Here is a 14,046-nt window from a genome sequence, read left to right as displayed (position 1 = left end):
CTTCAAAGTTTAGCAAAATCTTTTCAATAGGTCCTAACTTGAGACATCATGCACATCCACAACCAATTGTTGTTCAATCTCAAAATCCACAAAATCTAGAAATTAATAATCATGGATTACCTTTGTCATTGTATAAGCAAAAACAGAAGTACGGTTACAGTGAAACTAGGAACTTCGAAAATTACAAATCATATATGAAAAATATTACAGGAAAAACATATTATATTTTGCTTTAACAAGTCCCAATCAGGTCCCTCTTGTTCAAACAATGTAATAGAGGAAATCTCAAATTTTTTTATAGATACAGAGTGATTTGGAGAATCAAAAATTGATATGCTCAGATGAAAAATCATACATACTATTTGATCTTTGGATTCTTATTTTTTGGAAGGAGAAATCGTAAAGGGGAAAAGATGGGGCGAAAAACCCCTAGAAATTAAACCCATTTACGAAATCAACAAGAAATCAAACCACTTAAACAAAACCCATTAAGAAATCAAAAAGAAATCATATACATATATATACAAACATATTTAAGCACCACATGAGAATGAAGATGGAAGAGGAGAGACCTCATCATCACCTCACCTCGCCTAGCTGCAACCTTTGTTGCCTCTAGAGTCGTCGTTGCCCACCCTCCTTTGCGTTGGAGGAATCGTTCGAGTTCACCTCTCTCTTCAGGGTTAGGGCTGCCTTAACGATTAAGGGAGAAAGGGGAAAAACGAGACAAAAAAAAATTGTGAATTTAACACCAAAATAACGTCGTTTTGGCACCACGGCAGGGACCATGGTAGGAAACCATGGCAGAGGATCTGGACTCAGTTCTTGTTTGAAGACTCTGCATGACTTTTTTAATACTAGTTTTTGATTTTGTGATTTTTGTTTGTTTGTTTGTTTGTTTGTTTTGGGTACAACAAAAAAAAATTTGTGAATTTGTTGAACAATTTATTTTTAATGTTTTACTTACTTATTTATTTATTATAACTTATGTATGCTTGTTGTTGTAGTACAACGGTTATGTAATGTATTTTGACTTTTTATTATTGTTGTTATGGTAGTAAGACAAGTGGTTTATGTAAAGCCCATTTTGGGCTAATGCCTATCTTAGTTTTCATCTCTTAAGTAATTTTAAATATGTGTCGACATAGTCTCCTTTTTGGATTGAGATATGTTTATTATGTCATATTATGCTTTTGAAAGTATATTGAAATGCTCATTAAAAAGAAAAATGAATGTGTTCACATGTTTTTATAGTGTGAACAAGTTTTCATTTCTTGAGCATTGTTATTGAAGACCAAAATTAGACCAAACTTAATAATCTGGCAATTAATTAGAACATTTAAGATAACACACACACTCTCTCTCTCTCTCTCTCTCTCTCCCCCTCTCTCATATTTTCTCTAATCATCAATCAATCATATCACTTATACATTAACCAATTAACTTTTGATTTGCTATACACTCAATGACATAGGTCCCAACTTTGCTACATCATTTGTTGGTGAAAGTGTGGGTTTGTAGCATTGCAAATGTAGCCATCATTTTTTTTGTTATATATAAAAAAAACAACAGTGATTTAGACCCCCTCAAACTTCAACCCCTACCACCCCCACACACACGTGGCGGGTGGTGATCGGAGGAGGAGAAAAAAAATAAAAAGAAAAAGAAAAAGAAAAAGAAAAAGTGACCAATCAAAAAAGAAAGGGGGTCAAAAGGGGTGGGGGAAAGGGGGTTCCAATCTTTATTCATAAAAAAATAAGTTTCATTAACCATCACTTTTAATAGAAAATTAATGTTTGTTCCTATTTGATTTTAGCAAAAGTCACTTCTTAACTATTTAAGTCAAATTTTCTCATTTTTTAATTTTAATTTGTTTAATTAAAAATTGATATTAAAAAATTTAACAGAATCTATCATGTTGGACAAGTGTTAAAAAGTCATTCACTTTCTTAATGTTTTTGACTTTTGTTAATATATATATATATATATATATATATATTTGTATTAAAAAAAATTATTGTTCAAGTCCTTATAATTTAGAAGGATATAAAAAAAATTATAAAATTTAAAACCAAAAATGACAAAAATAAAATAAAAATATAAGCAAAAAACAACAAATATATATATATATATATATATATATAAACTTTTAATAGCGATTAATAATTTGAATATGTATAATAACATATCATGTTAGACCAATAATATTATTACACATCATTATAATAAATGTGAATATTTATCTCATTCTAATTATAGTAATATAATTTAAGAAATATTTAAATTTAAAATTTTATTTTATAATTAAAGAATAAATATTGATCTCATTTCAATTATGATAACATAATTTAAGAAAATATCTAAATTTTAAATTTTAAATAAAATCAAAAAAATGAAAAGAAAATTATAACTTCCAACCTTGATAAGATAACAACGTTTTGTAATAATAATAATAATAATAATAATAATAATATATAAATATAAATTATAATAAATGAGTAGAGAGAAGGGAAAGTAAAGAGATATTTGGGATGATTTAAATGAATATATTTTTTATTTTTTATAAAAAAAAATATAAAATATAAATTAAATTTGAAATGATATAACAAAAAAAATATGACACTAAAATAAAATAATTATGACTCAAATAAAATAATGTGTTAAAATACGCCAAATACCCTGTAAATATGGTAAGAGAAGTGGAATTGGGGCCACTGATGTGTGTTTGGCACAGCAGTGACTGTTGTGCCTTATTTTGTAGTGCATTATGGATTTATTTTTATAATCTGAACCGTCATGTTGTAAGGTTTGTTGAGTACTTCATGCCTACCAAAAATCATATTAATCGGATACCAATAACTGTATGATTGATAACCAAAAAAATAAACAAGAATTTTTTTCTTTTGAAAAATAGTATAAAAATATGCAATTCGATCATATAGTTATTGATATCCGATTAATATGATTTTTGGTAGATTTGAAGTACTCAACAAATCCTATAAAATGAACGGTTCAGATCATAAAAATAAGCCCATAATACATTTCAAAATGAGGCACAATAGTCACTGTTGTGCCAAAGGCACATCAGTGACCGAAAGTCCAAGAGAAGTGGAGGGATTGTGAAGAAACTGTAAGCAATAAATCTCATTTATATCAAGGAGTACACTCTCTGTTGCTAGGTAGTAGTAATATTAATCAAATGATGACACTGCCTTTATAACAGTTATAAAGCATTTAATGTTGTTAAATGCAGAGGTCTTAAGATTTGACCTTTCACCTTTTTTCTCGCCTCCCAATTTCATCTCAATCCTCATGTTCTTTATCTCTTTCTTCCAAACCTTTCATATTCTCTCTCTCTCTCTCTCACACTTATTCACCTCAATTCTCACCCGACGCTACAATCAATCTCTCTCCATACTACAATATTTGTGAAAAAATTTACAAAAAAATTTAATAGATACAAAAAAATATTCGCCTTATTTAGTTTTAATTTTTGAAAGATTTTTTTTAATAAATCCTCTTTCTAAGAGTTTTATTCTATCTAACTCATATTCTTTTTAACTATTTCATTAGGTCCTATTTGAGGTAAGAAGACCAAAACACCTTCTATCTCTCTTGCCCCTATTATATTCTGAAATCAAAACTGATCATATTCCAACGTCGTTCCATATTTCACTCTCCAAATCATTCCTTCCCAAAATTGTCATTGTTGTAGCAAAAACTCCCAAACCCTAACCCTAGGTTTCATATTGTTTCACCACCATCACCCACAGTCGCTGGCAGCTGGTATTTCATTTCGATCCACCACTAGGAACTTTTACATTGATTCAATATTACCAACTGTGGTTCGTTCGTGGCCAGCCACAATGAGAAGCAAATGTAAGCATCCATCCTTCCACCCTCTATTTTTCTTTTAATTGAATCTAAATAACTAATGTAAGCATTTGCATTACCTAGTTATTATTGTTATTTTTTGTTGTCATATGCTATTGTTTTGTAATAAACTCCCTATTTTTCCCGCTTTTATGAATTTTGGTGTTGTTGATTGTTGATGGTGATCAAATAATTAAAACTCCCATTTTTTGATGTTTTCTCCCCCATCTTTTGGTTCAATGTGAATTCCTACATAGATGATGCATCATCTGGTTACCATTGTTGTTGAGTAACGACCAACGTCAACATTTACATTATGTACCTAACTAATGTAAACATTTACATGATCTGTTATTATTGTTGGTTTTTTTGTTATCATATGCTATTGTTTTGCAATAAGCTCCATATTTTCTCCCTTCTGTCAATATTGGACTTGTTGGTCTTATTGATTGTTGATGGTGATCAAATAATTAGAACCCCCCCCCCCCCCAATTTCTTATTATTTTTCCCCATCTTTTGGTTCAATGTGAATTCTTTTTACATCATCTGGTTATATTTGTTATTGAGTAACCCTGATGTGAACATTCACATCAAGTACCTAACAGATGTAAACATGTACATCATCTGGTTATTGTTATTAGTTTTTTTTTATTTTTTTTTATTTTTTATCATTTGCTATTGTTTTGTAACAAGCTCTCTATTTTCCCCATTCTGTCAATGTTGGATTTGTTGGTCTTATTAATTATTGATAGTGATCAAATAATCATAACCTCCAAATTTCTGATTATTTTCCTTCATCTTTTGGTTCAATGTGAATTTCTACACAGACCATGTAAATATTTACATCATCTGGTTATCATTGTTGTTGAGTAACAACCCAAGTGACAAGTATCTAACTTTGTCCATTGTTGTTTTATCATGTGCGATAATGTGTTTATATAAACAATCATATTACCCACTATCTTTTTGGTTCAATGTGCATTTGGAAAGAAATAATTAGAACCCTCAATTATTGTCCCCTTCTATTTGGTTCAATGTGAATTAAATTATAATTTGTTGCTGTGAACATTCACATTAGACTTATATTATGTGAATGTTTGCACCATGTACTTAACTTCTTGTTTATCCATGATTTGTAATGTCCCCATGTGAATGTTTACATCGACTAGTCACATCCATATTCACCATTATCATTTCACTATTCACATGACATATAGTTTGTGCATGTTATCATTTACCATTTGTAACCATTAATAGTAAATTTGTTTCCAATTGAACAAACAGATGTTGCTTATAGATTTCATGGCAAAAGAAAAAGAGAACAGTTCCATGTCAAAGACAAACTTGAACAAATAGGCAGCCCTCCAAAAGGTGAACACGAAAAAGGTCAATTACCGATCTAACATCATTGGGTTAGTAAAACTAATGATGAGCACCAAGTTCTCAAATCCTTAGCTAGATTGTTTGAAGGAAACGTCATTTTGGCAGTTGTTTGATGTGTTGTGTAACGGTAAAGTTGACCTCGACAAATGCATGAAGTTTAATGATGTTGTCGTATATGTGCTAGGGAACTACAAGGCATCCAAAGACACATTTTACATTGGCGAGAAAAAGATGAATATGAATCTTACATTCTTTGCGATTTTGTAAACATTAGAATACATTGGATAAAAGAACCATAATTAATTATTTTGATTGTGCTTAATAAGATTCAATGATATGTTACTACAAAGTCAATAATAATATTCATATTTGTTTATGTTGTTTTATAATTATGTTCACATAACTATTGGTTTAATGTGACTAAATTAATTTATTTGATGTTTTATTCGTGATATTAATATTCACATCAATAATCTATATTCTAGAATTCATGTGAACATTCACATTCGTATGTTTTAGTGTGAACATTCACATCATGTTTGTATTCAAAATGAAAGTTGAGGCTTGTGGTTGTGTAATTTGATGCAATGCTGATGTGAACCTTAACATTACCTTTATTACAATGGTAATGAATACAATGAAAATGTATTCACCATTCAATATTATATGGGTGTGTGAATAATATTAATACCAATTGACAATACAATGACAAAAATTGTATTAATACCAATTGAGTATGGTGCAGACTCTCTTCGCTTATATGAGATGTTCATGGGCCCATTTAGGTAGGTTTCTGTTAAAATAAGTGTCTTATAATTATTATTATTTCTAAACTTGAGAACATGTCTTGCAATTTTTAAACTCAAGCTCACTTTTTATATCTGCTCCTTTCTTCCATGACCTTTCTTGTTCTGGAGACTCAAAAGCTTGGAATACTGGTGGTATTGAAGGCGTTCATCGATTTTTTGGGAGAGTTTGGAGATTGATAGTTGGTTTATCTTTACCCAATGGTACATTCTGTAGGGGGGTTCAAGGTTAGAGAGTTGATTAGAGAGGCAAAACTATGTTGATGGTCCAACAGTGGTGGAAGTGGCTGAAGAATGAGTGGCAGCAACTGTATAGGAATTGGAGAGTGTGTAGCTGGGTGAGGGTGGAGCAAGTAGCTCAAGGAGAAGTGTATGGCATGCCAAAATGGGCAGCATCTCCCTCAAATCCCCAAAATCCTCCTGTTGAACCTTGGGAAATGGGTCCTATTTACAGGCTTTTCCTTGGTGCCAAGAGGACACCAAGTGGCCAAATAGAGAGAACATGGGTCCCAGAGGATCACATGGAATATTCTGCCTTGAGCCACCAGGTTGAAGGTGCCACGTGTCCCTCTGCATGTACTGTGTACTATCTGTTTGCCTCCGCAACTACCTTTTTGAGCCTCAGCAAGTGTAGTTGCGATGGCAGTGTTTGGCACTGTAACTCCCTTTTGAGCCTCAGCAAGTGCAGTTACAGCAGGAGTGTTTGCTTCTAGACTTGCCTTCTCAGCTTGAACCTCAGTAAGTGCACTTGTAGTGGTGAACCTTGCCGCTACACTTGCCTTTTCAGTTCTATTTGGCCAGTACATGCATTCTCAGGACTTCATTAGTCTACTATCGACTACGTTCGTGCTCACCTCAACGAAGCCTCCACCTTTAGCCACCTAACCACAAACTCCCCAGTTTCCCAAGGTGAAGGCCATAGCCAAGCCTGCTATCGGCCATGTTGTGCCTTAATTCCAAGCCCAAGGGAGCTTCCTTAGTCCTGCCTGTGTAACTAAGGTAGGTCCATGACCTGGGTAAATGGGAAGGGAGTCCCTTATGTTCGGGCTACCCTACTCCCATCTTCATGGGATTGCTGTGATAAACTGGTATCTCTGGGCCTGCTATCAGCTCCAACCAGTAAACTTTGAGGCTTGCTATCAGCCCTAGGCTAGTAATGTCTTGGGGCCTGCTATCAGTGCCTGTAGACACCCTATTTTTTACCGTCCTCAAGACTTGGACGTCATCGTTTGACACTCGATGATTTTGTATGATCGTGTTCGTTTTGAGTATCCGAAGTTCTCGGCGGAGCGCCTTGTCTTTGAGCCTCTAAACCTATCTATTTTGTGCTTGGTTGTGGACCAAGAGCTTGTTGTTTCAAATCTGGAGGAGATGGTGACTTGTCGGCCAGCCCCATGGCCTGTCGGCCATGACTTGAGCCTATTGGCCATCAATGGTGGCCGGTTGGCTACTTTGATGGCCAGTCAGCCACCAATGATGGCCAGCAGCCATTTTTCTCCTTTTTCAGATATTTATTTGCCAGCTGTGCCAACTGTTGTTCACTGAAGTGCATCTCCATACACGTGTATGGTAGGATGATTTCAAGCCTAAACCTTGATTTTCTATATATAGGGGGTGTTCTCCCCCATTTTTTAGGGTTAGAAAATTTGGATCAAAATGCTCTCTCTCTCTCTCTAGAATTCTCTCTCTCTCTTCTTATTTTGTGTCTTATAGTTAGATTTCTCTACACTTTTGCACATAGAGCCTTAACCAAACACTCTCACCTTGGAGCTGAGGTTCTTTGGGGTTTAGTTTGAGCTCTTGAAAGAGGTTTGAGCTGGAATTTGTACCTATTTTATGATGTGCTTCAAGAGGTATAAGACTCACCTTGTAAGCTTTGTTTTGACCACTTGTTTTGCCATCTTTTTGTACTGTTTTTGGCCTGGTTTTCAACTACAAAAAAACTCTATTTTTTAGGCTTAACATGGTGGTTTGAGGTCATTTTGTGTTAAGGGGTAGTCTACCCTTCTTATTGCTTAATTGTGTAAGCTTTTGCACTATCTTTTAGCATATTTAAATCAAACTTTTTGGGCCTTTAAACCACTGAAATTCAGAGTTATTTCAGTGGTAAAAACCTCATTTTAAAGTCCAAAATTGGAGGGGGTAGTCTCCCCTCCTTGTGTCTTATTTGCAAGAGTAGATAGCTTAACATCTAAGCATGTTTTTCTAGCATTTTGTACCTTAATCTCAACATGTTTTTGCTACTGTTTTGACTAGCTTCCACTCTGTTTTGAGCTGGTTTGGTCCTTTAAGGCTTGTATTGTGTGGTTGTAGTGTAAAGAGGCTTCACTAGCTTAATGTTTTAGGCTTTTAGCATGAATTGCATGAGTTGCTTGTATGTTTTAGTGTCACTTTGCACTCCATTTCAACACTGAAATCTCTGCAATCTCCCTTTATTCTTCACTCTTTCATTTATTTTGAAAGTGGCTTTGAACCCATTGTTGGCTTGAGTGTGGAATTGAGACCCTCATGCCTAATGGTTTAATTCCTTCGGGAGTTCATTACTAACAGCATGAGGCCTCTTTCATGCTCAAGGTACTTGTGGTTTAAGCCATTTTTCCATTAGAGGACACTCACCTTTTGGACTAATCAATTAAAGAATGGATTGGTAACTTAAATGTGTAAACAAAATGAATGAAGTAAAAGAGGCAAGATTAACCATCTTTATGTTGCATTGCATGTGTTCGGATCGGACATTAATTCGAACACGAGAAAAATGGGATGTTTCATACTCAAAGGGACGAAATGTGTCATTTTTTTGTCACCATCACCCTTGATCATGCATGATAGGGTTGTGGTTTTGTTAAGTATTGTTTTACACTCATTAAACTTGTACAAGCTTGGTTCTTTGGCCATCATGCATGAAAATTGCTTGGTTGATGGTTTGAGAGCCAAGAGTTACACTCCTTTAAGCTTATGTGATGATAAGGAAGGTAGCAGTACATACACTCCTTCAGAATACACTGTTTTGCCTCTGTTTGCTCTCTGTTGCAACAAAAAAGAGAAGTCTAGGAAAGCAGTGGCCGGCCGGCCACGAGAAGTGGTCGACCAGCCACCAGCAGCAGCCGACTGGCCACCAATGGTAGCCAACCAGACATAAATGAATTTTGCACCAGTGTGTTCCTGAGTTAGGGCAGAAGCATTCTAGAAGTTGGTCCAAATTTCAAAGATCAAACGAGTGCAAACAGAGGCATACGATGGCAAGGCGGTGGTATTTTCGGGTGGAGCAATCGAGCATGCATGCGTCCCTCGCCCTCGAGGCCATTTAATTGTTTTAGTTAGCTTAGAATAGCTAGTTAATTCAAATGTTGTAATTATTTAGTTAATTAATTCGTTTTGTAATTAATTAGCTTAATTCAGTTTGTAATATTTAGCTAGCTTGGAATAGTTAGTTAATTCATTTCAATTGTTGTAATAATTAGCTATAATAGTTAATTAGTTTTGGGTTTGTGATAGCTTAGCTTAATTAGCGTAGCTAGTTAGTTAGCTTATTCATTCGGACCCTCCTTCGTGAGGGCACAATGTTGTAATAAGTGTGCATGCGTGTGTGCATGTCTTCCAACCCCACGTCTTTCTCCCTTTATTTAATCACTTTTGATGATTAGATTAGGGATCATATTTCAATTAGCATACCTTATGCTCGCATGTTTGAATCCATTCATTTGTCTTACATGCACCGAGGCTCGGCGCATCATTCAAACTGCATTGCAATTTCAATATCTTCTTTGAATACGTGTTTTAAAGCATGTTATCAAATTGAATCAAATCAAATGCCATATTAGTAGCCGAGCCTATTAATAGCATATTTCATGTGTTACATTAGTCATCTTGTATAGTTAGGATCATGCATTTTTCTAACTAGCTTTTGTTTTGGCTCGGAGTACTTGGTAAGCTTTTACGCTTTAGCATGCTTGCATGAGTGTGATTGCCATGTTGCCATGTTTTGCATACTTGCCTTGAGGCTATGTGCTTATTTGCTAAACTGCATGAATGCCTGTGGATGAAGGTTTTGTGGTTTGAATTGGAACAATTTAATGAATGTGAGTTTTAAGCCCACTTTGCGAAGTGGCGAATCATGTTTTAAGCCCACTTGAGGTGACAAATCCGCATCTTGTAAGCCCACTTGAGAATGGCAAATTCAAACTATTTTCGAAAAACAAACATGATTTGAATTGTTCCAATTCTTGCAATCTTAGTCTATACTTGCTTGTGCGCATCACATAGTAAAGTTAGATTAATAATCGGTTCAAGAACATATAAGGTTTATAAAAGAACATATCATGATTAGTAGAGGCTGATCCTTTGATCGGGCGAGTGGGGCTGCTCAATTCATGACCTTCCCCCCTTGTACCTAAGTTCCTGAGCCGAGACAACTTTGGTGTTAACGGACACGTGGCCTTTGGCACGAGTCAGGGTTTCCTAAATTTTCCCAAAATAAAATATTTAGGTGGCGACTCTATAATCTGGCAAAGCAGTCCAATTTTGGCATTATTTGATTTAAAATCGATTTTCCAAAAAGGTTTGTCGGATTGGACTCTTTGGTGTTTATCAGTTTCATATTGCACTTGTGAGACTAGATTCAGAACCATGGGAGTCCCAAATGTGAGGCCTTTCTTTTCAAACCCCTTTTCCGAAAGACAGGGGGGCGCGAGAAAAAGACGAGCCCACAGCACCAAGCATCATCCTCTACTTGCAGAGGGAAGCCTCTCTCAAAGGCTGCTATCACCTTGGTAGGATATCCCCTCTACAACTTAGTTGTTGCGGTAGCCATTTCCCGTGGAAAGTTCAGACGATAGGACCGAAGATATTAGAGATGACAGCGCCAACGGAATGCCTTTGCAACTTGGGCGCTGCAAGTATTGCCTCTGCAACTTAGTTGCTTCAGCTTTCTCTTTTCCTCAGCAACTCTAGATGGTTGTGGCACCGACATTACTTGTAATGGCAGTGGCGCCGAAGATACTTGGAATGGCGGCGCTGAGACAAAGTGCCTCCGCAACTTGATCGTTGCAAGTGTTGCCTCTGCAACTTAGTTACGTTGGCTTTCTCTTTCCCTCAGCAACTTCTGATGGCGGCGGAACCGAAGATATTGGGAATGGCGGCGTTGAGGCAAAGTGTCTCAGCAACTTTACCGCTGCACATGTTCCCTTGGCTACTTCACCTCTGCAGGTGTTGCCTCTGCAACTTGACTTGGGCATTTTTCTTTGTGGAGTCTATCTGGAGCCTTGGTGGGTAGGACCTGCCTCGACCCACTTGTTGGCCCACTTCCCTTGGGCTTTGGCCCATGCTCCTCTCTTATCCCTGGTCGCCTCTTTGGGGCGATCTCAGTGCTTAGGTTCATACTTAGTTTGGGGTTTAATTTTTGACCCTCTACATTTTGCCCCCTGCGAGTGTGGGGGACACGTTCTCTGTTTCCCGTGCATGTATGACATCAACAAGCAACCCAAGGGTTGCGTCAATTGGGTCAGAAGTTGCATCGGCTCTGAAAAGGTGCCTCTTTGACTGCCAAGTCATAATGGCCTAGGGAAGTGTATGGGCGCTCTTTGCTGATTTTTTCTTTATAAATAACGCCCTTGGGTCCACTGGTCCCCCACTTCTTCCTAACACACCTTTTGTCCCCTTTGTCTTCTTCTCTTCCTTGTTCCCACCTTCCAAAGCCTTTTCACCATTCTTTATTCTCCTTCATGGCCAGCACGAGGTTTTTTCCCGACAGGGCTGCCCCACCCTCTACAGAGTGGAGGAGGGCCCGATACTTCGGAGGACTAGATGACCTCTTCTAGAAGACGGTTGACTCCTTTATTCCGGATGCCCTTCCTCTGGAGGAGCCTCTGCTTCCTTTTGGGGAGGCCACATTGCATGACGCAAATATGGTGAACCCAGTCTCAGTGCTGCGGTTTCGCGTGGAACGTGGTGACTTTCCACATTCTTATATCTACTATCGCACTCATTCGGGCCCTTCAGCAAATTGGTCCCTTCGGGTTGATGACATCATTTTAAATGGCGATTTCGAGCAACGCCTATGTGATGTCCGTCTTTTCAATGCCATTTTGATCTCAAGGAAGTTATCAGTGCGTAAAGTGTAGACTAACACTGATATGATTGTCTTCCATTGGAGCCGTGACACTCACACTTTTGCCTTGGCATGGGGAGAGATATCCCCAACCCTGGAAGATGTTGTTGTCCTCCTACGCCTCAGCCCCCGTGGAGATCACCCCTTTAACCTAGTGTCTCTGACCCCTGCAAAGCAAGTTGCCGTCACTGCTCTTCAAACCGTCTTTCGGGAGGCGCGGAAGTTTGGTTCCTGGTATGATCTTAGAACTGGGGAACTGCTCCAGGGGAGGCCTAAAAGGGATAAGACTACCTATCTTTCTTGGTTGAAGCATTTCTTTAAAGACCTGCAACCAATTGTAGTTGACATTACTGAGGAGGGCCGTGACTCCGTAGTTGGTATGGGCTACCGAAGTGACTTGTACTTGGCCGCGTTCGTCAGTTATTTCATCTCCTTCTTTGTCCTACCTAGTAACCCTGCCGAGAGCATTAATCCCTTGGTATTTCCTTTAACTGTCAAGCTTTGCAATGGCAATCAAATTCCTCTGGCTTCTCTCTTCCTGGGTAACTTATATTTCTGCCTTGACCTTATCCATTCGAACATGGAGCGATCCATGGACTGCTATGACGTGTGGAGCTTTGTACATACTCAGTTCCTGACTGCCTTTTTCTATGAGAGATTTCCTGCCATGGGCCCCATCCCTAAGAAACACTAGCCCTTCTTCACTGATGAACTCTTTAATGCAGAGGGCCACCCTGTTCTAGATACAGAGGGCTGGCCTATCACGAGGCAAGTGCGTCAATCCCCCCCTCACATCTCTCGGTGGTCTGGCCTTGGCATCAATAGGCCCTTTTCAAACTATGTTAACCGTATGGAGGAGTGCATGTTCCGCCCTTTTACTCAGCCTCTCCCAGGCATTTTTGTTGTCCCATTTTATTTTTTAAAGGCCCGTCATGTTGATTTTTCTCTCGAAAGTGTCCAAGCTAATTCTCTCCTTGTTGCTGCCATGATTCGCCCCGGATTTCTTCCCCTATGGAATGAAGAAGGCATGTCCAGTGTCGTCTATTGGTCAGACAGGGTACTTATGCAATTCGGGATGGATCAGGGCATCCCATACGCTCCCCCGCCTCAAACTGATTTCCACCAGAGTTTTCAAGGATTTACCCGTGACTATACCGCTCTACTTGTGGAGGGCTTAGGAGTCATGGAGCTTCCCTCACTTGGGAGAGAGGGTGCCTGTACTCCTAATAATAGGTTATTTTGGCACCGCAATCTCAATTCTTTCTTTAATTTTTGCAACAGTGCTCCGATTATCCCTACAATGGAACCCATCCCATGGCTTGACTTATCCCTTCGTCTGCTTTCTAGCCGAGGGAAACAATCCAGTATCTTCTGCCACTTTAAGCTTCTATCCTTGCCCGTTGTGGAGGAGCTTTGTCCGTCTGCGGCAATGTCTGTTCGACCCTTGCAGATTGCTCCTCCCAAAGTGAGTGCAACAGTACGCATGACCCGTTCCAAGCTAAGGGCAGCCCAAGTAGCAGCAGCCTCAGTTCCTGAGGCACATGCCCCACCCAGTAGGAAGAGACTCCGAAGGGTATCCATACTTAGAAAATATTTTGTATTACTTCCTTATGCTTATTATATATATTTACTTTAATAATCGCATATCTTCTTCTTCTTTTTAGGAACCACAGACCATACTGCCCTCTGGTCTAGGAGGTTCTTCTACTGCCATTGGCATTTCTTTAGACTCAGACAACGATGACAACCTTCCCATTGCTACTAGAGTCAAAAGGTTCAGGACCAGCAGAATAGTTCTTACAGACGTTGAAGAGGAACCAAGTGAGAGCCGAACCGGCTACTAAGGTCGAGCCAGTTGCTGAGGCAAAGCTAGTTGTA

Source organism: Camellia sinensis, chromosome 9 (assembly GCF_055761805.1).
Source record: "Camellia sinensis isolate YWXY chromosome 9, ASM5576180v1, whole genome shotgun sequence".
NCBI lineage: Eukaryota > Viridiplantae > Streptophyta > Magnoliopsida > Ericales > Theaceae > Camellia > Camellia sinensis.
Note: the sequence above shows the minus strand (reverse complement) of the source record.